Consider the following 23382-nt stretch of genomic DNA (forward strand, 5'->3'; position numbering starts at 1 on the left):
ATGTCACTGGGGATGAAGGACAATGATCAAGAGTTCCTTCTAGGGAGCAGAACTAGTGTCAACTAAGGAACTTCCTCAGCTTCCGGAGCAGGGAGTTTTCAAAGACCTGTCCAATCAGAATTGCATCATTCCTATGGACCAGTGACTGATGTATTTCCCATTATTCTCTTTTAATTATTTATTACATTTTTTATTTAAAAATAATTTTAGACTCACCAAAAAGTTGCATGAATATAGAGTTTTCTTACACTTCTCATGTAGCTTCCCCTAAAGTTAATATTTTGCATAACCACAATAACAATGATCAAAACTAAGAAGTTAATATTGGCACAATAGTATTAGCTAAATCAGAAACTTTATTTTGGATTTCACTAGTTTTCCCACGAATGTCTTTTTTTTTTCTGTTTCAAGATGTAATGTGGAATTCTATATTGCATTCAGTTGTCACATCTTATCTAGTCTCTTGACAATCTGTGACAGTTCCTCAACCTTTGCTTTTCTAGAAAAGCAAAAATTTTCTTCATAAATTTTCCTCCAAAATTACTGCCCAATACCCTTCAAAAGGGCCAAGGACATAAAAGACCTTTTCAAGGTCTTTTGATAAAGTTTCCTCTATTTGGGTTTGTCTCATGTTTTCTCATGATTAGATTGAAGTTAATCCATTTTGGTAGGAATGTCACAGAAATGATCATCTTTCTCTGTGTTGATACTGAGGGCATGTGAAATAAATAGGTCTCATTAGTGATTATGTTAACTTTGATCACATGGTCAGAGCACTTTCTGATGGATTTCTGCACCATAAGTTGCTAACTTTTCCTTTGTAATTAATATGTCTTTGAGATGTTGAGAAATACTTTGAGACTATGCAAATATCTTGTTCCTCATCAAGCTCTGCTCTAATTATTTTAGCATCACTTGGTAGGACTAATGATGACTTTCATTTCTTCTATATTAATTGAAGTTCTTCATCAGGAAGAGTTCTCTCTCCTTTCACATTTATTTATGTATTCAATTATTTATTCATATCAAGTAGACTAATTGATATTTATTATATTTTATGGGTTATAATATAATACTGTGATTATTTATTTTGTTGCTCAAATTGTTCCAGCTTGATCATGTGGCACTCTTTTAGATTGCTTCTGGATCCCTTTGACATAACTCTTTCCTTGAGGACCATTTCTTTAATTTCTGACACCATACACTGTTCAAGGTTCACCACTGTATTTTCCCTGCCCAGCCCTGGAATGTACCTCTTCTCCAAGGACTTCTAGTTCCTTTTTTTGGGGAGAATTATGTTTAAAACCAAGAGGAATAGATGTGCTCATTTCTACAAGGGTGTTGTTACTTCTAGACCCTCGCAGTGCACAAAGATTGGAAATATATGTATGTATATTAACTCAGGCATATACATACATCTACATTTCTGTATCTATTTGTATTTATATTTTAAAAAGCATAAGTTGTTACTGATACCTCTGATTCCAGTTCAGCACTACAGTGTTCATTCTAGTTTTCTGCCTTTTCTTATTTATAACTTCTTTCTCTGACAGTGAGAATCCTAGTTCTCATTATCTACCAAATATTCATTTACTTGTTTAACTATAGTACAAACATAAAGTGTTTCAGGATTGCTAACTCATTCCCCTGAGAGAAGAAAACGTACTTACTGGAACTTAGTATCGTACAGTTCTTTTAGTCTTTACTCTTACAGTATCCGATCAAAATACTAATTTTCAAAGTAATTCAGGTTAGTCCCTTTCTTCCCTACCCTCTTTAGCAGGGTCATGCTATTCATTTGTAATATAGTTACGTTTATTTGTTAAGTTTGTAGTCCATTTTGGGTCCTCTCATGACATCTTGATTGGTTCTTAAAATTTTTCACATATAATAAAATTTGCTCTTTGTAGTATATAGCTCTACAGGTCCTGACAAGTCCATAGTTACATATCCACTTTTATAATCATGATATAAAACAGTTTTATCAACCCAAAATTCATCTTTACTGATTTTTTTCTAAGCAACCCCTCTCCACATCTCCTACCCCTGAAAACCACTGTCTCATTTTCTGTCTGTAGAGTTTGGCCTTGTCCAGAATGTTATATTAATAGAATCATAAAGCATTTTCTATATCATATCTTAGGTCTGGCTTCTTTCACTTAGCAGAACGCTTTTTTTTTCTTTTTCTTTTTTTTTTTGACACGGAGGCTTGCACTGTCACTGGGCTGGAGTGCAGTGGCGTGATCTAGGCTCACTGCAACCTCTGCCTCCCAGGTTCAAGCATTTCTTCTGCCTCAGTCTCCCAAGTAGCTGGGATTACAGGCACCCACCAACACGCCCGGCTAATTTTTTTTTTTAATTTTTAGTAGAGATTAGATTTCACTATGTTGGTGAAGCTGGTCTCGAACGCTTGACCTCGTGATCCACCCGCCTCAGTCTTCCAAAGTGCTGGGATTATAGGCATGAGCTACTGCGCCCAGCCCAGAATGCATTTTAAGATTCATTTATGTGGTTGTGGGCATCAATAGTTTGTTCCCTTTATTGGTGAATAGTATTCCATGGTGTGGAATTTTTTTGTATTAGCCATTCAAATAGATGTGTAGTCATATCTAATTGTGGTTTTTATTTGCATTTCTCTAATGATTAATGATGCTTATTTTTCATCCATATATCTTCTTTGGTGAAGTGTCTGTTTATATATTTTGTTCATTGTTAATTGGGTAGTTTTCTGGTTAAGATTCGAGAGTTCTTTTCGCATTCTGGAAACTAACCCTTTGTCAGAAAGATGACTTGAAAATATATTTTTCTCTTTCTGTGGCTTGTCTTTTTATTCTCTTAACTGTGTCTTCACAGCGTAAAACTCTTCAACTTTGAAAAAGCCCAAATTATTGTTCTTGTTTTTTTAAATGAATTGTACCTTTGTGTCATATATGAAAATGCATTGCCTAACCCAAAGTCAAAAAGTTGTTCTCTTATATTTGCTTCTAGAAATTTTATAATTTTATGTTTTATATTTAGGTCTATGATCCCTTTTGAGTTAATTTTTATATAAGATTTAAAGTACACATAAGGTTCTTTCTTTCACATATAGATGCTATGGTAAGCAGAATTCTAACATAGTCCCCTCAAGATTTTCTACCCTAATTCCTGGGACTGTGAATATGATGAAATAATACACCCTGATTATGCTACTTTACAAGGTATAAAGGATTATGTGGATGTCTTCAAGGTTACTAATGTGTGGATTTTCAGGTTTCTCAACAGGGAGGTTATCTGTGTGGGACCAATCTAATAGTCAGGATCTATATTATACAAACAACCATGTGAACTTGGAAGCAGATTTTTTCCCAGAGTCTTCAAATAGGAGTCCAGCCAAGCTGACACCTGGATTTCAACCTGATAAGTTCCTGTGAATATGTGTATCGTTTCACTAATACCATACTATTTTAATTATTGGATATTCATCTTGCATTTCTGAGATAAACACTGCTTGGTTAAGATATATTAACCTGAGGCCGAGGCGGGCGGATCACGAGGTCAGGAGATCGAGACCACGGTGAAACCCCGTCTCTACTAAAAATATAAAAAATTAGCCAGGCGCGGTGGCGGGCGCCAGTAGTCCCACCTACTCGGGAGGCTGAGGCAGGAGAATGGCGTGAATCCGGGAGGTGGAGTTTGCAGTGAGCCGAGATCACACCACTGCACTCCAGCCTGGGCGACAGAGCGAGACTCCGTCTCAAAAGAAAGAAAAAAAAGAAAGATATATTAACCTTTTTATATTGCTGGACTTGATTCACTAATTATTTGGTTGAAAATTTTGTGTCTATGTGCATGAGGGATATTGGCCTGTAGTAAGTCTTACAGCAAGTCTTGAAATGGAATAGATTCCTTTAATGTTGTTCTTTTTCAAACGTGCTTTTGCTATTCTAGTTTCTTTGCCTTTCTATATACCTTTTAGAGCCAGCTTGATAATATTTACAAAAAGGCCTGCTGAGATTGCATTGAATGTATAGATTTAATTGGGAGAGAAGTGAAAGCGTAGTAATATTGAGTCTTCCAATTTATGAACAAGTTATATCTCTCCATTTATTTAGATATAATTTGCTTTTTTGATCAGTGCTTTGTACTTTTTAGCATTTAGATCTTGTACATTTTTAATAAATTAATGCCTAAGGATTTAATTTTTTGGGTGCTGTTGTAAATAATACTTTTATCTTTTTTTTTCAAATTCCCACTGTTTGTTGTTAGTATCTAGAAATACAGCTGATTTTTGTGTATTGACCTTGTTTTCTGCAACCTTGACAAATTCCCTTGTTTACTTCATTACCCTTTTTGTGGATTCTTGAAATTCTCTATGTCCACAATTATGTTGTCTCTGAATAGAGAGAGATTTTTCAAATATGTATACACTGTATTTTTTATTGCATTATTACACTGATTAGGACATACTGTATGATGCTAAATAGTTTCAGTGAAAGAGGACACCCAGACTCTCACCAGAAAGTTTGATGTTAGCTGCAAGGTTTGTGTGTGTGTGCCTTTTATCAGGTTAAAGACATTCTTTTATTCCTAGTTTGCTGATCTTTAAAAATCATTAATGTGTTGATTTTTCTCCAAATACCTTTTCTCTCTCTCTCTCTCTCATGTCATATATATAGACATGATTATATGATTTTTTTTATTTAGTCTGTTAATATAGTAAGTTACATTGATTGATTTTTAAAAGTTGAACCAGTCTTGTATTTTTGCAATAAAGACTATTTGATCATGGCATAGTAACTGTTTTATATATTGATGGACTTCGTTTTGTTAAAGTTTTACTGAAGATTTTTGTGTCTATGTTCATAAGAGTGAGGGATATTGGCCTGTATATTTCTTTTTTGTGTGTTATGTCTTTGGTTTTGATGTTAGGGTAATGACGGCCTCATAAAATGTGTTGAGGAGTGTTTTTTCCCTGTTTTTCAGAAGAGATTGTTTATAATTGGTATTATATCTTCCTTAAATGTTTGATGAATTAACTGGTGAAATCACCCAAGCTTTGAATTTTCTTTGTGTAAAGGTTTTTAACTACAAATTTAATTTCTATAATAGAGGTAGGATTATTCAGGTTTTTGTTTTCTTGAATGAATTTTGGTAGTTTGTATCTGTCAAGGAATCAGTTCATCTCTTCTAAATTGTTGAATTTATAGGCATGGAATTATTTGTGGTATTCACTTACTATTCTCTTAATTTCTGATAGGTCAGGGGTTATATCTGTTCTTTCATCCCCGTTGGTAAGTTGTAATCATTGTGTTAGCCATACCCAACAAATTTCTAAATTTTATTACATAATATTTTAATTACCTTTCAGTTTAAAGTATCTTAAAATTTTCTCAAGACCTCCTCTTTGAATCATAGGTTGTTTGGAAGTGTGTTCTTTAATTTCCAAAATTTCAGATATTTTTTTTCAAATATCTTTGTTATTGATGCATATGTTAATTTCTTTATGATTCAAAAACATGCTTTGTATAAATTCTATTCTTTTGAATTTGCTAATGTTTGTTTTATGGCCCAGAATATAGTCTATCTTGCTGAATGTTTTGTGTTCAATTGAAAAAAAATGTATCTTTTACTGTTGTTGTAAGTGTCGCGTTTTACATAGCTTCAAATTGAAAGTCTGTTTAGTGTTTATGCTGCTCAGCATTTTGGTACTGTGAGCTATAAAGACAAAAATGTATACCTTTTGGCTAAGTTTACAGTTTGTGGAAGGAGCAAGCACAGTTAGTGAAGGAATACTATAATTTAGGGAAAAGGAAAGATGCTCTTCTCAAAACAAGTTCTTTGCTTCAGTGTGACTCTATCAGGTTTTGCCTGCTATTCTGGCTCTGGTTTTTCCATAACCAGGGATACATAACCTTAACCTGACACTGAGGCTTGTACATGGCCTTGGATCAATTCTGACCTAAGGTGACAGTGGGATTTAAGCAATTTTATCCATCAATGATTCTGAGCTTCAGGTCTTCTTCACTGCTGTCAGTCATTGCTTCTAGGAGCCCTAAATTCTGGTAATGGTCCACTTTGCTGAGAGTCTGTGATCACAACATACTTCAACAGAACCCCAAATAAATCCTAACGAGATGTCTACTGCAGAAAGTAGACTCTGCAGAAATTGCAATGTCTTGAGTCAAATAATTAACTTGGCAAAGGCTTCTCTGCTCTAAATACTAGCAACATCTCTGAACAGCAGACAGCATTTTAGAGTGATACATCTGGAAAGTTGCAAGCACAAAAATACATCTGTTTCCGTTGTTATAGAAAGATAAACAGGACCAGATTCAAGACACTGTGGGAAAAAAGTTCTTGCCTTAGTCTGCTTACTGTTTACTGCCTTTCTGGAGGAAAAAATGTCACAGATGTGTCAAATGGTGAGCACAAACTGGTATACAGTGCAGTCATCTCAAATGTTTCCTGTGAAGAATAAAAACAAGACTGCATCAACATGACAGAAAAAACACTCAGCTGATTTTTTGTTTATTTATATTTGCCTACATTATATCAAATTCAAAAACATCAAGAAAGTCATATTTAGCTTTGCATTCAGGCTCTTTGAGCCATTTTGTTTAAAAATGGGTTAATTATCCTTTTTAATATTAGTCTGGTTATAGATATTTTTATGATTTTCTAGCTTTCTCACAATGAACTATATGAGGTTGATTAACAATAGATTTATCTAATGCTTTCTTACAGCATTTGATATTTTTAACCCACACAATATCTTGGAAGTAATTTGCTACTTGCTAATTGAAGAGGTATTTACTTTTATTTGCCTAAAAATGACTGGTCTATTTCTTTGAGTGAATTAAGTGAAAGTTTTGGCATGCCGAAGAAGTCAGAAGTAGCCAAATGATCTAGAAGAACAACATCATTTTTTTCTTATGGGGTCAAATTATGAGCCGCTTGTCTCCAAGCGATCTTTCAAATATTTTTAGCCAGAAGCCATCAGATAAATGGAGATACTGGTTCACACTGGACCTTTTTGGAAGAGAGAATGAACCTTCCTCATAGTTACCTCTGTTGGCTTCACGTTGGCCAAGTCCAGATTGAGGATCTATTAGTCAAGTCTGACAGGAAAGCACACAGTGTATCCTCGGCGTTCAGGGTGGATGTATGGGCATCTGATAGGGTATTTGCTTCCCCTGGCAAATCTCAGCACCTGCTTTCCAGCCAGCATCGAATAACCAAGGATCTGTAGGTGCAGGAGGAGGGGCTGTTATTCAAGTGCTGGATTTGTGTTAAACCTAGGATCAGTGGGACCTAATGAATCTGCCACTGGAGCCATGCCCCAGTGAGAGGCAGAACTGCTGGCTACCAAGAAAACCACATGCTGTTCCCCTTGCCTGAAAAGCAGGGCGTTGAGCAAATGCCTCATAAAACCCAGGGACAGCTAGAACTGGGGAGGTATGTGTGCTTGAAGGCCCTCATGATCATTTTTCCCCCTTTTAAACTCTGTTCAGCATGTTGACCCCCTGCTTTTCCTTGCTATGGATTCAGAAGAGATGAAAGCCAGTGGGTTTTTCACCAGCAGGGTAAATAAATGAGGACTCAACTTAGAAAAAGGACAGCCTTTCTTAGGTTTTCTGGCACAGCTGCTGAGCATTCGGCATTAAATTGAAAGAGAGTATAAGCGATGCAGAGAATATGATCAAGATCACCCTAGGCAAGCAGGGATTCCTTCAAAGGCATGGATAGTCTCGTATGAAAGATTTCACTAGGAGGGGAACACTTCTCAACTAGACTCAAATTGTCTGTCCTATGGCCCTGAACTTTTTTTAAATGTACATCCATATATTTACTTATTTGTGGGAAATGCTGAAACCACAGAGTTCCTGTTTGCTCTATTTCTTAGGCATAAAGTTATTCTGTGGTCAGAGACACCTAAGACCATTAGACACGCACACTACAGATCTGAAGAAGGGCTATTTACCCGAGCTTCCAGGAAAAATATTGACAAGGCAGTAAAAATACTTTCCTTGATTACTCAGCCTTGTATTTTAAACCTAAAATTACAGGAACTTTTCTCTTTTAGTCATTTATTTTTAGTTTCTCTATTTTTCCACCTTTTTGGGTTTTTTGGACTCACCTTTTAAAAAATGGTGTATTTATACTGATTGCAAATCGAGGAATAGCAAACTCTTTAGAGTGTTGTCACTGTTTTCTTCTGACCAGTTTTCAAGCTACTTGGGGACAAGTGAATCTCAGCTTCTGGAGATAAACGGAAAAGGAAAATTTGTTACACGGCTGAAAGAAACTTCAAAAAGTTCTTTAGTGCTGGTTTTCAGGAAAGTCACCATGTTAATCATTCCTTAGTTCCTTATCTTTGACCAATGATCGGAAATAGTTACGAATCTGAAAGGGAGAAGTTGAGTTTGACTATCAACATCATACAGAGCGACCTCATTTGACTTCATTATGCTATTCCAGAAACAAGAGATTCGCACCATTTGGTCTTCCCTTATATCTCCACTCCATCAACTGTACCCCTACATGGAATTAGACTATATATTTATTTGATTATTTGTTATTTGTCATTTTCACCAGATTATAAACTACAGGAACCAGGAGGTTTCTCTCTATATCCCTCTCTTGTAGAAAAGGGTTGATCACAGAGGAGGTGCTTTAAAATGCTTTTATTGTTGAATGAATACGTCAAAGTTTTGTCAGTTGACTGACATTTTAAAATTTGATCTAGTTATTCATTTACAATAGCCAATGCTTATTTCTTTTGAATTTCTCATCTATAAAGACTTCCCTTTTTTCCCTGAATGCAGAATGTCGGATAGGACTTGCCACAATTTGAGAGAATTGCTCACAGAAACAATCAATGAGACTGAGTCCTGCCTTCGAGTTCTTCCTGAATAAACTTACATAATTTTCAAAGCGAATGAATGAATCATGCCTACACTGTCAGCTTCTGCTGAGTCCTCTCAAGTGTTAAGTACTATTTTTACCACTTCTGCCTGGGGTCCCCTAAAGTGCTCTTGCTGCTTTGACCTGCCAGTTTGTATTTTACATAACATTGCCTACTTTATATCCTGCCATAAAAATACATACACTTCTGGCTAAACAGCCATTCAGAACACACAGTGGGCTTTGACTAAGATAAAAGAACATTTGGTCACCTGGCAATGACACACACAGTTGCCTCCTCCTGGAATGGACAACTGATACTCAAGAGAGAAAGATATCTAGTTGGATTAGGAGGAAAAGTGTTGCCACTTAGCTTTGGAAACCCTGAAGATAAACTTGTGCAAAATGAGCCAATGCCTCATTAGCTATTAGGGATTTAGGCACATGGCAGATTACTCACCTAAAACTTGTTTTCTAGGTAACAGAATCTTATGTTTGGAAGAGGCCTGAGAGGCCAGACCACCTTCTTCCTAACATTCAGCAAAGTTGTGGCTTTCCCCTCTCACTGATAGTTGGTTATGCTTGGAGAGTGCCAAGCCCAGGCAACATAATTAGGAAAGTAAATCTACTGCTGCAAGAATTTAATTCAAGCTTATAAACTCATTCCAACGATAGGTAGATGCCTGTGCCATCATCATTGTTAAGGATATCTGTCCAACTACTCTTATGCATAGTAGACATGATAAGGAGTTGACAATACTTAAACAGTAATGAGGAACATTTATGGGGCATTTAGGATATGACATATGCTGTTCAAAGTGTTCCAAAGCCTTCTCTGACTTCTTGCCATAATATCTAAGGTAGATGCTCTTATTATCATTCCCATTTATAACACTGGAAAAGAAGATTCAAATAAGTTAATTTTGCCACCATCACCAAGATTTGAAACCAAACAGCTTTCTTCAGAACCCACCTAAGGACATTTCCAGTCCTGACAATGACTGAGAAGTTGTTTATATGGCCTGTGCAATACCTTACCAAAATGACTCATTTTCATTCAGCTTCTAAGATTTGGCCGCTTCTCTATTTTCAAATCCACAAATATTATAATTTCCACGAGAAACCTCAGAGGTCCCATTTCTGGCTCAGAAGAGGGTTAACACACACTCCACCCAAGAGTCTCCCAGTACTGGGCTTCATTCATTTTCCAAAATATAGCATGTTCTGTTTATTAGTCTGCTCCTCATCGTTAAAGGAAACCCACACATCAACAGTTAGCTGAACCCCAGCCAGGCAGTGTTGCAGTGACCTTGACCTCATCGCCCCCTTGAGCTCTTGGACTTGATCATTTCACAGAAACCAAAGTTCTGTCGTAGAGGCTTCTGACTAAAACAAATGAGGGTGTTTCAGCAGCCTGCTTTCGCAAGGAATCAACTGCTCTCTTCTGAAATGTCTCTTGACATTCATTTACCAAACATTAAAAATAAAATTTTCCAGGAGAAAATGAGTGGAGTTTTTTTGAGTTGCCGATTTATTTGATGTGCAGATAAAAGTGGCATACATCCTATGACTTGAGGAATGTTGAGGTGAGACCTTGGCCCCAGTGCCTCTCCCTCATGCCTCTGCCGCTGCCGTTAGAGTTTCATGCCTTAGAGATCATTTGCGTCTGCCCTGAAAATCAAAATGCAAACAAAGGGGGCTTCTGTCAATCTCTAACATCCTTCTGTGATTCAGTTAATCCTTCAAGGAATTGGATCATAGAATTGGTAAAGTTTGGTCTGGAGAGAGAAAAAGAGAAGGAAAAGGTACATTTGGCTCAAAGGAACCAGACTGGTGGATGAGACCTAGGAGAAGTTGGCAAGTGGAGACTTGGGACAGTCAGCACTCCCGAGGAGGACACTTCATACCTGAAGGAAAGGGATCTTAATACCCTGGCTTTAGACCTCTCCTGGTAGGCTTCCTTCCTAGTCTCAGTCCCCACCATCCTCAGGGCTAAGTCTATTTGAATTATGACCTCGAGCATATGAAAGTGGAAAGATGGCAGTGAAACTTTGTTAATTTAAGGAAAAGATAGGTAAAGCGGATGTTCCCTTATGCTAGGAAATATAAGTGCTTATAATGTAGCAGATAGCAAGCACTTATTGTTATGGAATGGGTAGATGACCATTGTAGAATGACTAATGGAATAAAAATGAACTCGATTCATCTTCAAAAGACCCTCTCTTAATTTACATGAACATCTATTTGTCTATATTTATTTACTGTGTGTTTTAGTATTCCTTGAAAAGAGAAAAGACTATCATCCAGCTAAGGGAATAGAAGGAAGTACCTCTTAGAGCCAGAAGAAAGGCCCGTTGATCTCCAAAGTATTCTGCTATTTACAAAATCTGGACAAATGGGAACTCTTCTTCATGTGATTTGGTAATGGCATGGCTGACCTTGCCGAAACAACAGTTCCACACACCAGGTGGTTTCCTGACTAATTGTGATAGAAGAGTTTTTGTTTGATATGTCTAGCATGCAACATACCTGGCCCATAGTGAATTTTTAATACTTGTGATTTGAATGAATCCATTCATGGGCGAATAAGCCCCTTATTTTGGGGCCTACGTCTGTGGGGCTGACCGACCTTGAACTTAATTGTTTATAACATGTGGAAGAAATGAATGGCAGAGTGCTGTATATTGTTGGTAAAGATGTCCACCAATTCTTCCCATCTCCCAGAATGAATGACAAAGCTCCTAACAAGCAGTAGAGTCTGATGGGCTTATGACTTGTGCTGACCAACTGAATGCAGTGAAAATGATTTTCTGGTGGCTCTGAGCTGAGACCTTGGAAGGACTTGCAACTTTTGTTTTCTTCCTTTTGGTAACTAGGTGTCAATGAAAAAAGCTTGGGTTAGACTTCTACTTGTAAAAAGAGAGAAGCCCAGCCAGCTCCCAGCCATTCCAGCCAATCCAGTCGAGATGCCAAATATGTGAGTGTATTATCCTGGGTGTTTCAGGCCTAGCTAAGCTCCTAGCTGAATGCAGCCACATGGTTGACCCCAGTTGACACCTCATGGAAAAGGGCCCAACTGAGTCCAGCCAACCCACAGCATCGTGAGAAATAGTAAATTATTGCTGTCTTAAACCCTACATCTAGAGGTAATTTATTAAGCAGTGATAAATAACTGAAACCCATAGTAACCCAGACTCGCCAAGCTCAGAAGCACTTACTTCCCTACGGGGCAGGAGTCTTTAGTGATGCCTCTTGTGCTGTGTATATTTTGTCCCTGTTGCAATTTGTGTCTCCCTTGCAGATCAAATGGCTGCAAGTGTCACCAGGGATTGGGATAACTGTAAAGGCCTTATCACCTGGGATTTAGTTGAGTGGACTCCTGCAGTGGGAAGAGCAAAGATAAAATATGCCCAAAGAGGCAGGAGTAATTTATAGCAGTAGAGTCTGACTAATAGTTGGCTGTATCAGCATCCTGACTTAACTAAACATCTAGCCACACATACTATTAAACGGAGTAAAAAACAAGGATATACGCATATTATTTTATGATTAAAAAGTGCTTTGGGCCAGGCGTGGTGGCTCACGCCTGTAATCGCCGCACTTTGGGGGGCCAAGGCGAGTGGATGGCCTGAGGTCAGGAGTTCAAGACAAGCCTGGCCAACATGGTGAAATCCCGTCTCTAGTAAAAATACAAAAATTAGCCAGGTGTGGTGGCAGGCACCTGTAGTCCCAGCTACTCAGGAGGCTAAGGCAGGAGAATTGCTTGAACTCAGGAGGTGGAGGTTGCAGTAAGCTGAGATCGTGCCATTGCACTCCAGCCTAGGTGTCAAGAGCGAAACTTCATCTCAAAAAAAAAAAAAAAAAAAAAGTGCTTTGATGTGCCCTGCATCATTTCATGCTCATCTCAAGCCTCTCATATACTTTTAAAAGATACTCAACTTTTATTGAGATGTAATTTACATAAAATGAAATTCTCACACTTTAAGTGTATGGGTTAAAGACTTCTGACAAAATATATACACTTACGTAACTCCACCTGAATCGAGATGTAGAACATTTTAATTTTTCCAGAAAGTTACCTCATGTCTTCTTCATTCAATACTCTCCACCACACAACCCAGGTAAACATTGATTGAGTTTCTGTCACTATAAGACAGTCTCGCCTCTTTCAGATTTTCTTTCTTTCTTTCTTTCTTTCTTTTTTTTTTTTTTTTTTAAGACAGGGTCTCTCTATGTTGTCCAGGCTGGTCTCACATTCCAGGGCTCAAGCAATCCTCCTGCTCCAGCCTCCCAAAGTGCTGGGATTACAAATGTGAGCCACTGTGCCTGGGTCTATTTTCGAATTTGATAACAGAATGATATCGTATGTCCTCCTTTGCTCCCAGTTTCTTTCATCCAGTGTAATGAATGTAAGATTCATCTATGCTGCTGCATCAGTCAGCCCTTCTTTTGAGAAAGGGCTTCTTTCTCTGATTTTACTGAGGTCGAAACTCAAACTCAAAGAGGTGGGCGATTTGTCTGAAGGTCTCAGCTCACGAGTAGACCAACTAGGACTCCCACATTGATTTTATGCTTCCTAAATTACTTACCATGATGCTGCTCTTGGTGCTGAACCGAAAGAAAGAGAACATTCACTCTTAATTTGCCAGACAATCATATGATGGAGGCATACGGAACACGAGGAAAGAGCATATTCTGATAGTCTGATGCAAGGATCACTCTACGGCTTACAGGATGAGCACCTGATATAGCCAAACCAATCAGAACCCTTTGCCTGGGTATTTGAATAAAGAATAGGGTAAAATCTTTTTTGTTATTAAAAGCTGTTAGCTATGATGCTTTGATGCTTAGGACTGGCCAGAAGGCATGTTTCTTGCCTTGTGGAGGAAATTTAAGGAAAGAAAGAAGTTGACATACAGAGAAAAGCAACCTAAGAGACACAGAAAATCCTCACTGTTTGAAACTCTGGTTGTATTTATTTTTGAGGGCTCGCAGCATTCTTGTCCTTCCAGTGAAATGGTTATTTAACCCTTCATTTGATAATGTGAGACACTTCATTATATTTGAGTAAATTTCCTCTAAGTTAATTTGATTAGTTTTCTATCACTTGCAATCAAAAGACCCCTGTGTAACACATTTCACTTAAAAGAATTTAACTGGAATTAGTCATTTGCATAATGTTGCCACATCTTGCAAAAGACCCTCAGTTTTCTTAGTAACTCAAGTTAAATATGCGGCATCGGTATTGTGCCAGGAAGAATGAAAGCCTGGTATTTACCTTTTCAAATAATTTTTGTTTCCATCTGGCATATACAGAGGTTGAAATATTAACAGTGCTTCCCAGGAGAAAACCTAGCTCTGTAAGGCCTGTGGGTGATAAAACATATTATATAAATATACTGTGTTCAAGATCAGCAAATTCTATACATTTTGTTTCCTCTGGGAGCTACTCATTTTTATGGAAAATCTCCTGGCCCACTATAATAAATGTAAATAAAACTGCTGGGGAATACTTTAATTCTTCTCATATCAAATGCAGGTAGTGAATAATGTCTTATATATTTGAGATCCCATTTTCAGAAGTGGAATACTCATATGTGGGAAAGACTGGAGGTAGTTCACTTCCCGTTAAATAGAACAAATGCCACGAGCAAAAATAAGTCCTTCTTGTTTCATGTAAATAAAGGCCCCATTTTTTGAGGATCAGTTCCTACTTATGTTATCAGTGGTCCCAAAAGAACTATACAAGAAGTAGAAACTGACCCTTGGTTGAGTCTCTCTTTGGCTTCCTTTTGTTATTTCACTCTTCTTGATTTTAGTGTGTCCTGTGTTTTGCTGCTTTTTCTTGTCATGTTTCCCTTTATTTTTCTTATTTCCCCAGAGATTTTTGAGAGTAGAGTCCAGTCCTCCACCAGTCCTCCATTCCTCTTCGTGATGCCCAGTTGTGAACAAGAGGGAATGCCCTTGTCACCTTTCCACAAGCAGAAGGAGCATTCAAGGTTTCCAGTTTGGATCTCCATGCTCCAGCAAGTCGAGATGCTCAGAGGGTAAATGTATGAGCAACAGAGGGTAACTGAATTACCGATTTCAATTGTCTTCAAGATGTTACTCTTGCACACATGTAGCAATTCTTGATTGCTTAAGAGGTCCCTGGTGTGTTTTTGGCAAGTGAAGACCTTTACATGTGCCTGGCTCTGGGCCAAGTGACATGCAGAGTTCTGGGATTGCTTAACTACTCATCTGCCTGTGTTTTCTTCCAATTCCTTAGAAAGAAAACTAAAAACAAAGATTAAGAAAGAAAAGGGGTGTTGACCCTTGTGACCAAAATAATTCCGTTTAGATAAATTCCAAGATAAACTTCAAGATTGAAACGATAAGACACTCCTCAATGGAGTACTTGCAAAAAATAACGAACACAGGCTTTCTTTAAAATCAGATTAAAAACCAAAAGTCTGTAATCCTTGGAAATGTGTATGTATGTGTAGGTTTGGTTTCATCTTATGAGCTTAATAGTGATTATTAATGTGACTTTCAAATCTGCCCAGGATGAGGGCCTAAGTGAAAAATAATCCTGAATAGAGGCTGCTTTAACTGGATGATATACTAATCCAATTAAGAAAGCACTTATGCAGCGAAAGAAATAAACATAACTAGCTGAAAAAATTCAAAAATATAAAAAATTACTGAAAATGTTTTTCATATGTAAATTACCATGCTTAGTATTAGTTATATGTAGCCAAGATAAGTATCTGAAATTCTAAAGGAGAGAGAAAAGAAAGGAGAACAGAAAGTATCTTGAGGATCCGAGGAAGCCACACCAGTCTGTATCCTGGGGGATCCAAGCTTTTCTCTCTTGTCTAACAGGAACCATTCCTGTTTTTCATTTCCTAAGGGTCGCCAAGAGACAGGTACATCCCCTACTGGGAGCTGGAAAGCAGAACATGTATTGTGGTCTCTTGGCTTAGGGCATACTCTTCCCTTTGCTCTATAGAAAGAGTGGTTCCTCTTCTCCCTTGCCATAAGATCATATATGAAATATAGCAATATGCTGTCAAACTCCAAATAAAAAAGGGGCAAGAACAGTTATGAAACTTGATGATAAAGTGGGATGGTGGATGGATAGTCCTCAGAAGCTGTGAAAGAAACCTCTCAGTCACCTCCCGTGGTTTACACCTGGCCACCCTATCATGTGATACATGCTCAGGATGTAGTCTTAGAATGTGATAGGATATTCCCATATAAAGTCAACAATCTGAAAAATATATGAAGAAGAAGGAGGGGATGGAAAAGGGGATGCGTAGGCCACCTACTGCTTTGTGTAAAGTAGCTTAATTGGTAATTTTTTTCCACTAACACCATTGATATTGAAGAAATCGGGGTGTCTTAGGGGGATTAGTTGCAAGTGTGAGACATAATTTTGATCATGGAGCCTTCTAGATTGCATGATGTTAAGTGGGTGGTGAAAGGTCCAGATAGGACTTTGGGCATATGCAGCTCAGGGACAAGAAAAGGCCCGCAAGATATAGAATACATGGAGAACAGTGAGAAATAAAAATGCAAAGTGAAGTAGAAGAGTAGTGCAACAAGGAAGAGGAATAAGGACCCATTGAAATCTTCTCAGAGTGCTCTCTCTCTGTTATCCCTATTGTAGATACGATAAAGTTGTTATTTGTTTCACATGGATTATTAAAACAAATCTTTCCTATGATACTGAATACTTTAAGAGCTGGACCAGGTCACGTGTTATATGCTTTCTATATTCTATCACCTCTGTCAGCCCAGTGCCAGAAGGAAGATCTGCACCCCATAAATACTCATTTTTTGAGGGCTTGATTAGAGATGGCTAGAAGACCAAGCTCAAAATAAAAAAGATGGAACAACCAGTTTCTCCTTTGCTCTATTTTTTTTCCCCAAGGGAATTTTTCTTCAGTGACAATTTGCTGTTGCAGATGTTAAAAAAAAAGAAAGACAAAGAGGTAAAACTAATTCTCCTTCCCTAGTTCTCTGAGACTCCAAAATCTGTTGCCAGTGCAGCCAAGAAAATAATCAGCTTCTTAGGTAAAATGATTTCTCAGAGCCACTTTGGCCCTCACACTTGCTTTTGGACTCTACTTGTCTCTTGAACCTTTGCCATTGACAAAATCATAAGCTCAGGACAGAACAAGGCGCCCATTGGACTAAGAACGAAATTCTGCCAAAAGGGAGACATTAGGCATGGGACATGTGGGGCCACTATTTTCTTCACACTTGATGTTTAATAGGCCACGTGATATTGGTCTGAACTGTGATGGAAAAGAAGGTGTAATTCAACATGATAAGGTTCTGAAAACATTGCTCTGACAAATGGTGAAAATTAAGTTTGACACTCGGAAGAATACTGAAGCATCAGATCTGGACAAATAAAAAACAGCAGAAGCTGCCCCTGCACCTGATAGTTACGTGAGACTTTCTCATCAGCCACCAAGAGGTTTGTGGAGCAGCAAACTTTTCCTGGTGGTGGGGGCGGCAGACTGGAGGGCACCATGTAAAGGTTTATGGGAGCCATAGAGAAAAATGGTGTTGGAATTTTTTCTTTCTCCCTTTTTCCCCTCCATTGCCCCTTTTTGTTTAGCTTAGCTAGTTCTGAAGTCTGCCATAGAAAAGGCCTTGATTATCAAATGTAATATTCACATAAGATTTTGCTGTTCAGCCTCACATTGGGGAATATACAGGGCTTCAGTGTTCCTTAATAAATTACCTCTTCGTGTAGCAATTAACCCCCTTCTGTGAAGGTTCAGTGTTTCCTTGGTCTCGTGCCAGTGCTAACAGCTATGGCTTAGCATTCTTTTTAATGGGCTGCATTTACTGCTGAGAGTGGGGAAACATAAAATATTAACACTTAAGCATCTTTTACACTTCTTTGAACGTGAGATTACGTTGAAAATATAACTGACTTTTCATTCTTAAACCTGATATTTGCTTAGAATTCCACTGGACCCATGAAAATGTTTCGGTAAGTGGTTTCTGTTGATTTATTAACTCCCATGAAAGCCTCATGGAAATCCCTTGCCACCAAATATTTAATATGTTTTATGCATGCTTACAAAAGTCTTGTTTACCAATTCTGGCTTTCCCACATTTTTAAGATGATAAACGATTTGGAGCGCAGCATGATGTACTCCCACTTTTCTCCTTCCAAACCATCTGTTGGGGAAAAGAGGACTCAAACTGATTGACAGTTACAGGTAAAGTTGACTTGGTCTCTCCATTACAAATCTATTTGTTGTTATCTTCACTCAAGTTTTTTTTTTTTTATTACCCTTTCTGTATTACCTTTTGATGTGAAGATTTAATGAGATGAATAATGTGGAAATGTTTGTAATCTGTACATTGCTTATTCTTCATTCTTTATGTAGTATATACATATATATGTGTGTGTGTGTATATATATATATATATATGGACATACAATACAGTTGGCTGTCCACATCCATGAATTCAACCAACTGTAGATAAAAAAATATTTGGAAAAGATAATAATACAACAATAAAAAGTAATACAAATAAAAATATAGTTTAACTATTTACATAGAATTTACATTGCATTAGGTATTATAACAATTCTAGAGATGATTTAAAGTATACGGCAAGATGTGTGTATGTTACACACAAGTAGTATACCATTTTATACAAGTGACTTGAACATCTGTGGATTTTGTTATTCATAAGGATCCTGGAACCAATCCCAGGTGGATTCTGAGGGATGACTGTACATATGTGTATATATATACTACATATACAATACACATGGTATATATGTCTACATAAACACTACATATATGAACACTGTACGTGTATATATATATATAGTATATGGACACAGTATTTATAGATGCACACACATATACACACTACATATACTATACAGAGAACAACAATTAAGTAACATACATATAAATGTTTATGTCTGTATATGCACACATATGCAAATACACATATATATTTATTTTAGTGTCTGCTTCACAAAACTAGAGTAATAGAGGTGAAACTAATTTCAAGAGTTTATATGCATCCATCTTATTATTTCAGATGGTTGAAAATCTTAATTTCTGGAGATTGATTTATTTTCTTCTTTGTTATATCGAGAGAAGGCTATTACATAGAAATAAACAATTTTAATAACCATGTGATAATTTCTCATAAACTAAATTGAATTTTCTAATATTTGTTTCTTTTCTTTTGCCTTCTTTTTTATCTTTGCATTTCTGCAATAGAACTTACATATTGCATGGTCATTAAATATGTATAGATTGACTGGTGGTGAGCTTTATTCTGGTTCTTCTAAACATTATTTTGTGTACTATTATTGCCTCTGATGTGCCTTCTGATGTTTAGATAATCTGAGTTTAGACAATTTGCCTTATAAATTAGTTTTATATTTTAACATAAGTTTCTTTCCTTGTAATCATTAGTTAATACTACTGAAAGTGAAAATGAAAACCATGTTGACTCCCTCCCTTTATAAAAATGAGATTCAAGTGTTGCTTAAATTTTAAATATATCTATTTCTTTTTCTTGCTTGCTATATTAGCACTCTTTTAGAGCTTTCTCCCTAATATGGGATCGTTTTAGCTATCTAACACGGGGGCTGGCAAACCTTGGACCATGGCCCAATTTCACTTCTGCCTGTTTTATACATAAAATTTTATTGGCGCACAACCACACCCATTCATTTATGTGTTGTCTATGGCTGTGTTCATGCCACAACGGCAGAGTTAAATAATTATGACAGAGACTCCATCACCCACAAAGCTGAAAATAGTTACTGTCTTGTCTTTAGAGAAAAGGTTTGCCAATATCTGCACAGAGATGGACATTTAGCAGCATTAATGATGCTGCTATGAAAACAAGCCTTCACACGCTTGTTTAATATATTGTTAGGTATCTTAATAAACTCATCCATTTAGTAATAAGTATATTAATTTTATCTCTATTAATAAATTATTATAATAAATTTATCCACTAATAAATGCATCCAATTCAGGGACAGTTTCAATGTACATTTGAATATTTCACATTATACATGTTTACATTTAATTGCTTGTGTCCAAGATAATTATCCTTTCTAGACCTGGAATCTGCCAAAATTTTTTCAAAATCTGAATTCTATTGCCTTTTTTTTTGGGTTACAGAAATATTATTTTACATGATAGTTAAAATTATGGCTTTGGGTGTCTGATAGGTCGTGACTGAGAGCAAGATCTGCCACTGAATGGCTGTTAGTACCTGCTAAGCACCTAGAAAGGAATACATAAGCTTTGGTAGGTCACTTCAACTCTCCAAGCCTTATTTTCTTCATTTATGAAATGGAGAGAATGAGAGTATCCATCTCACAGGTTTAATTTGATAATTAATTTAAAGAAATGTATATTGGCTGGGCGCGGTGTCTCATGCCTGAAATTCCAGTACTTTGGGAGGCCAAGGTGGGTGGATTACTTGAGGTCAGGAGTTTGAGACCAGCCCAGCCAAAATGGTGAAACACAGAAATTAGCCGGGCGTGGTGGCGGGAGCCTGTAACCCAGTTACTTGGAAGTCTGAGGGAGGAGAACCACTTGAACCCGGGGGATAGAGTTTGCAGTGAGCCAAGATAGCACCACTGCACTCCAGACTGGGCGACAGAGTGAGACACTGTCTCAAAAATAAATGAATAAATAAATAATAAAAAATGATATAATGATGTTCATGGATTAAGGCCAGAGTACATGCCATATACCCCATACATAATTAGTGTGTTCTTCTATGATAAACGAAGTAAATGTACAATAAAAAATAATTACAATAACATTGTAGTTGCCTCTATTCTTCACCTCACATATTCCATTTAGTCCTTAGTCTTATTCCAAAATCAGTGGCCTTGGCTGCTTCTTTCACTCATAGTAAAGCTCAGCAGTTCATTCTGAGCCATAATGATATGATGTGAGGCAAAGCAGAGTTCCTAGTTTATTTATGTTTCTTAATTACTCTCCCTCATTCAGTCTCGCTGTCTCCAAGCACAATTAAAATGTTATGTGCTTCTCTAACATACCAAACAATTCTTGGTCCCCAACCACACTAGAATCTCAAACTGATGAAATGATTAAGAGAGAGGAAAATCCCAGAGGTGCCCCATGGTTGTATCTAAACACGAGAGATTATCAAGAATGCTCACATTCATGTGGACACATGGGAATTCGAATGGTACGATCCACGTTCTGACAGTGCTGTGTAGCTGAAACACTGTCAGGGCAGACTTATTCCTCTAGCAGTTTTTGATGTTTATACTATGCTGGCATTTGTATCTCTTTTACATAGTTGTTGTAGTATCTGAAACTCTATCATTAGAGAGCCATTTCTCTGAGGATAGTCTTTTCTCTCTACAAAATAGGCAAATGCTTTTTTTGTAGCAAAACTTTTTCCCAGTAAAAAGTAATTTCTCCTTCCACTAAAGTTGCTGCATTTTACTTGATTTTTCATAGTATGCCTCATATACTACCTTATAGTCATGTGCAGATTGATCTGAATCATTTCCCCATCCACTCTCCATACTTCTTAAGAGACCTGGGTATGAACTACACAGGCTTAACTGTCAGAATGGTCCAGACACTACCTGCATATAGGCATTTTCCAGCAACTGTTATCAAGGTAAAAACTGTTTCTTTGCTTTCCACAAGACCCCATCCCTGAAAAAAATATGCTTTAGAAGAATTCTAACACCAGTTAATGAAAGTTATACTACATTGATCAAATAATCCCCTCTGCCATGGATTGAATTGATATCCCCCTCAAATTCATATGTTGGAACCCTATCCCTCAGTGGGATAGTATTTGGAGGTGGGGCCTTTGGGAGGTAATTAAGGTTAGATAAAGTCATGAGGGTGGGGCCCGTATGATGGGACTAATGCTTTTATAAAAAAGGAAGAGATATGAGATCTTGCTTTCTCTGTCATGGGAGGACACAGCAAGGAGGCGTCTGTCTGCAAACCAAAAAACAAACCCTCACCTGGAACCAAATGGGAGGCACTTTGATCTTAGACTTCCCAGTCTCTAGAACTGTAAGAAATAATTTTTTATTTGTTTAAGCAGCTCAGTTTATGGTATTTTTGTTACAGCAGCCTGAACAGATGAAGACACCGTCTTCTGAATATTTACTTTCCACAAATACTGTTGGGTGGCTAGCCCTGTGCCCATGCCTGGTCCTCTTCTCCTTTGCCCATTTGCACTTTTAGACCTGCCAAAATTATTGCTTGCCTTTGCAGCATTCCTTGAAGCTACGTATAGCCACGTGACACAGATCTGGGCAATAGAATATAAGAGGAATCTGCTGGGACTTCCAAGAAAGCCTTCAATTTCCTAGCAAAAGGGATAGATGTCCCTGGTTCCAGGCTTCCACCTTCATTTCTGACTTGAACACGGACCTGATGCCTGGCCCTCTGTTCCATCTTATACTGAGATGGCACTCTTTGGTGTTAAGAATGGTGAATGGTTTACAAACTTTGTTCTGTCTGCCTCTTTCTTGACATGTTCCAATCTTGGAATGTAATTTCCATTAACTTGTCTATATTAGTGGGTCCTCATAGAAATAGGTTACCTTAGCCTCAAGAGAAATAAACCTGGCAGGTAACATTTGCGGCACTCTGAAAATTACCCTGAGATATATGTGAACTTAATGAGACTTGGAGAATTTGTTTGGAGCCCTCCCTTTTGACATACTTCTGTTAGAATAAAAAATTTAGCATCTAATATCCTAAGGACACAAACGTCTATATATTAGGATTTTTTAAATTTCATTTTTTAATTGTGATATATATATGCATAAAATAAATTTTACCATTTTAACCATAAAAAAAGAGTGGTGAATGGACAGAGGAGCATGGGTCCTTGACATCACTGTTGAGCTCCTTAACTCACTTCAGTAACCAAGTACCCCCAACTTCATGTGAAATCATACAATGAACCTCCCCCAATTTTTTTAAACATTGTTTAAGTTGTATTTAATGCTGCTTGAAAACCAAATGTAGTCTTAACTATTGAATAGATGATAACAAATTCGGCAGGAGTCTACTAAAACACTTGGGAGATGTGATTGGAACTCATATCTCATCTAACTGTTGTGTATAAAGAGTAAGCAAAATAAATAGCACAGTGTTTAAGAACAAGGGTTTAAGTTTTGATCACTAGCCCCACCACCCACTAGTTCACTTATGTAAGCTGTTTTCTCTTCCTAAAGTTCAGTTTCTGTATTTGTAAAATGGACAGGATTATGTAATAAAAAATAGAAGAATTAAATGAGAAAAAAGCATAGAAAGCAGTCATTTGGCACATAGTAAGCACTCAATAAAGATTAGATTTTTAATATTTATGATTTTATAGTATGAAGTCATGCTAACGGTCTTAATTTATGAAATCTGTTATGTTTTAATGAGGTTCTACTTTACAAATTCACAATTCAAACTTTTAGATGCTATACTGTCCTGCCTT

The 23382-nt window shown here is 37.2% G+C and overlaps 1 long non-coding RNA gene across 10 annotated transcripts in view; it reads left to right on the plus strand.

The window, feature by feature from the left end:
• LOC112130070 (uncharacterized) overlaps nucleotides 1–23382 on the plus strand; it is a 348783-nt gene that overhangs the window by 271329 nt on the left and 54072 nt on the right. For 7 of the 10 annotated variants that reach the window (XR_010140422.1, XR_008509828.2, XR_008509830.2 and 4 more), the window contains 2 exons: nucleotides 11763–11863; nucleotides 14768–18110. This is a non-coding gene — a long non-coding RNA (uncharacterized LOC112130070). The remainder of the gene's footprint in view (nucleotides 1–11762; nucleotides 11864–14767; nucleotides 18111–23382) is intronic. The other 3 variants (XR_010140420.1, XR_010140418.1, XR_010140419.1) reach the window with 2 other exon arrangements.

The sequence above is a fragment of the Pongo abelii genome, chromosome 1, assembly GCF_028885655.2.
Source record: "Pongo abelii isolate AG06213 chromosome 1, NHGRI_mPonAbe1-v2.0_pri, whole genome shotgun sequence".
Lineage (NCBI taxonomy): Eukaryota > Metazoa > Chordata > Mammalia > Primates > Hominidae > Pongo > Pongo abelii.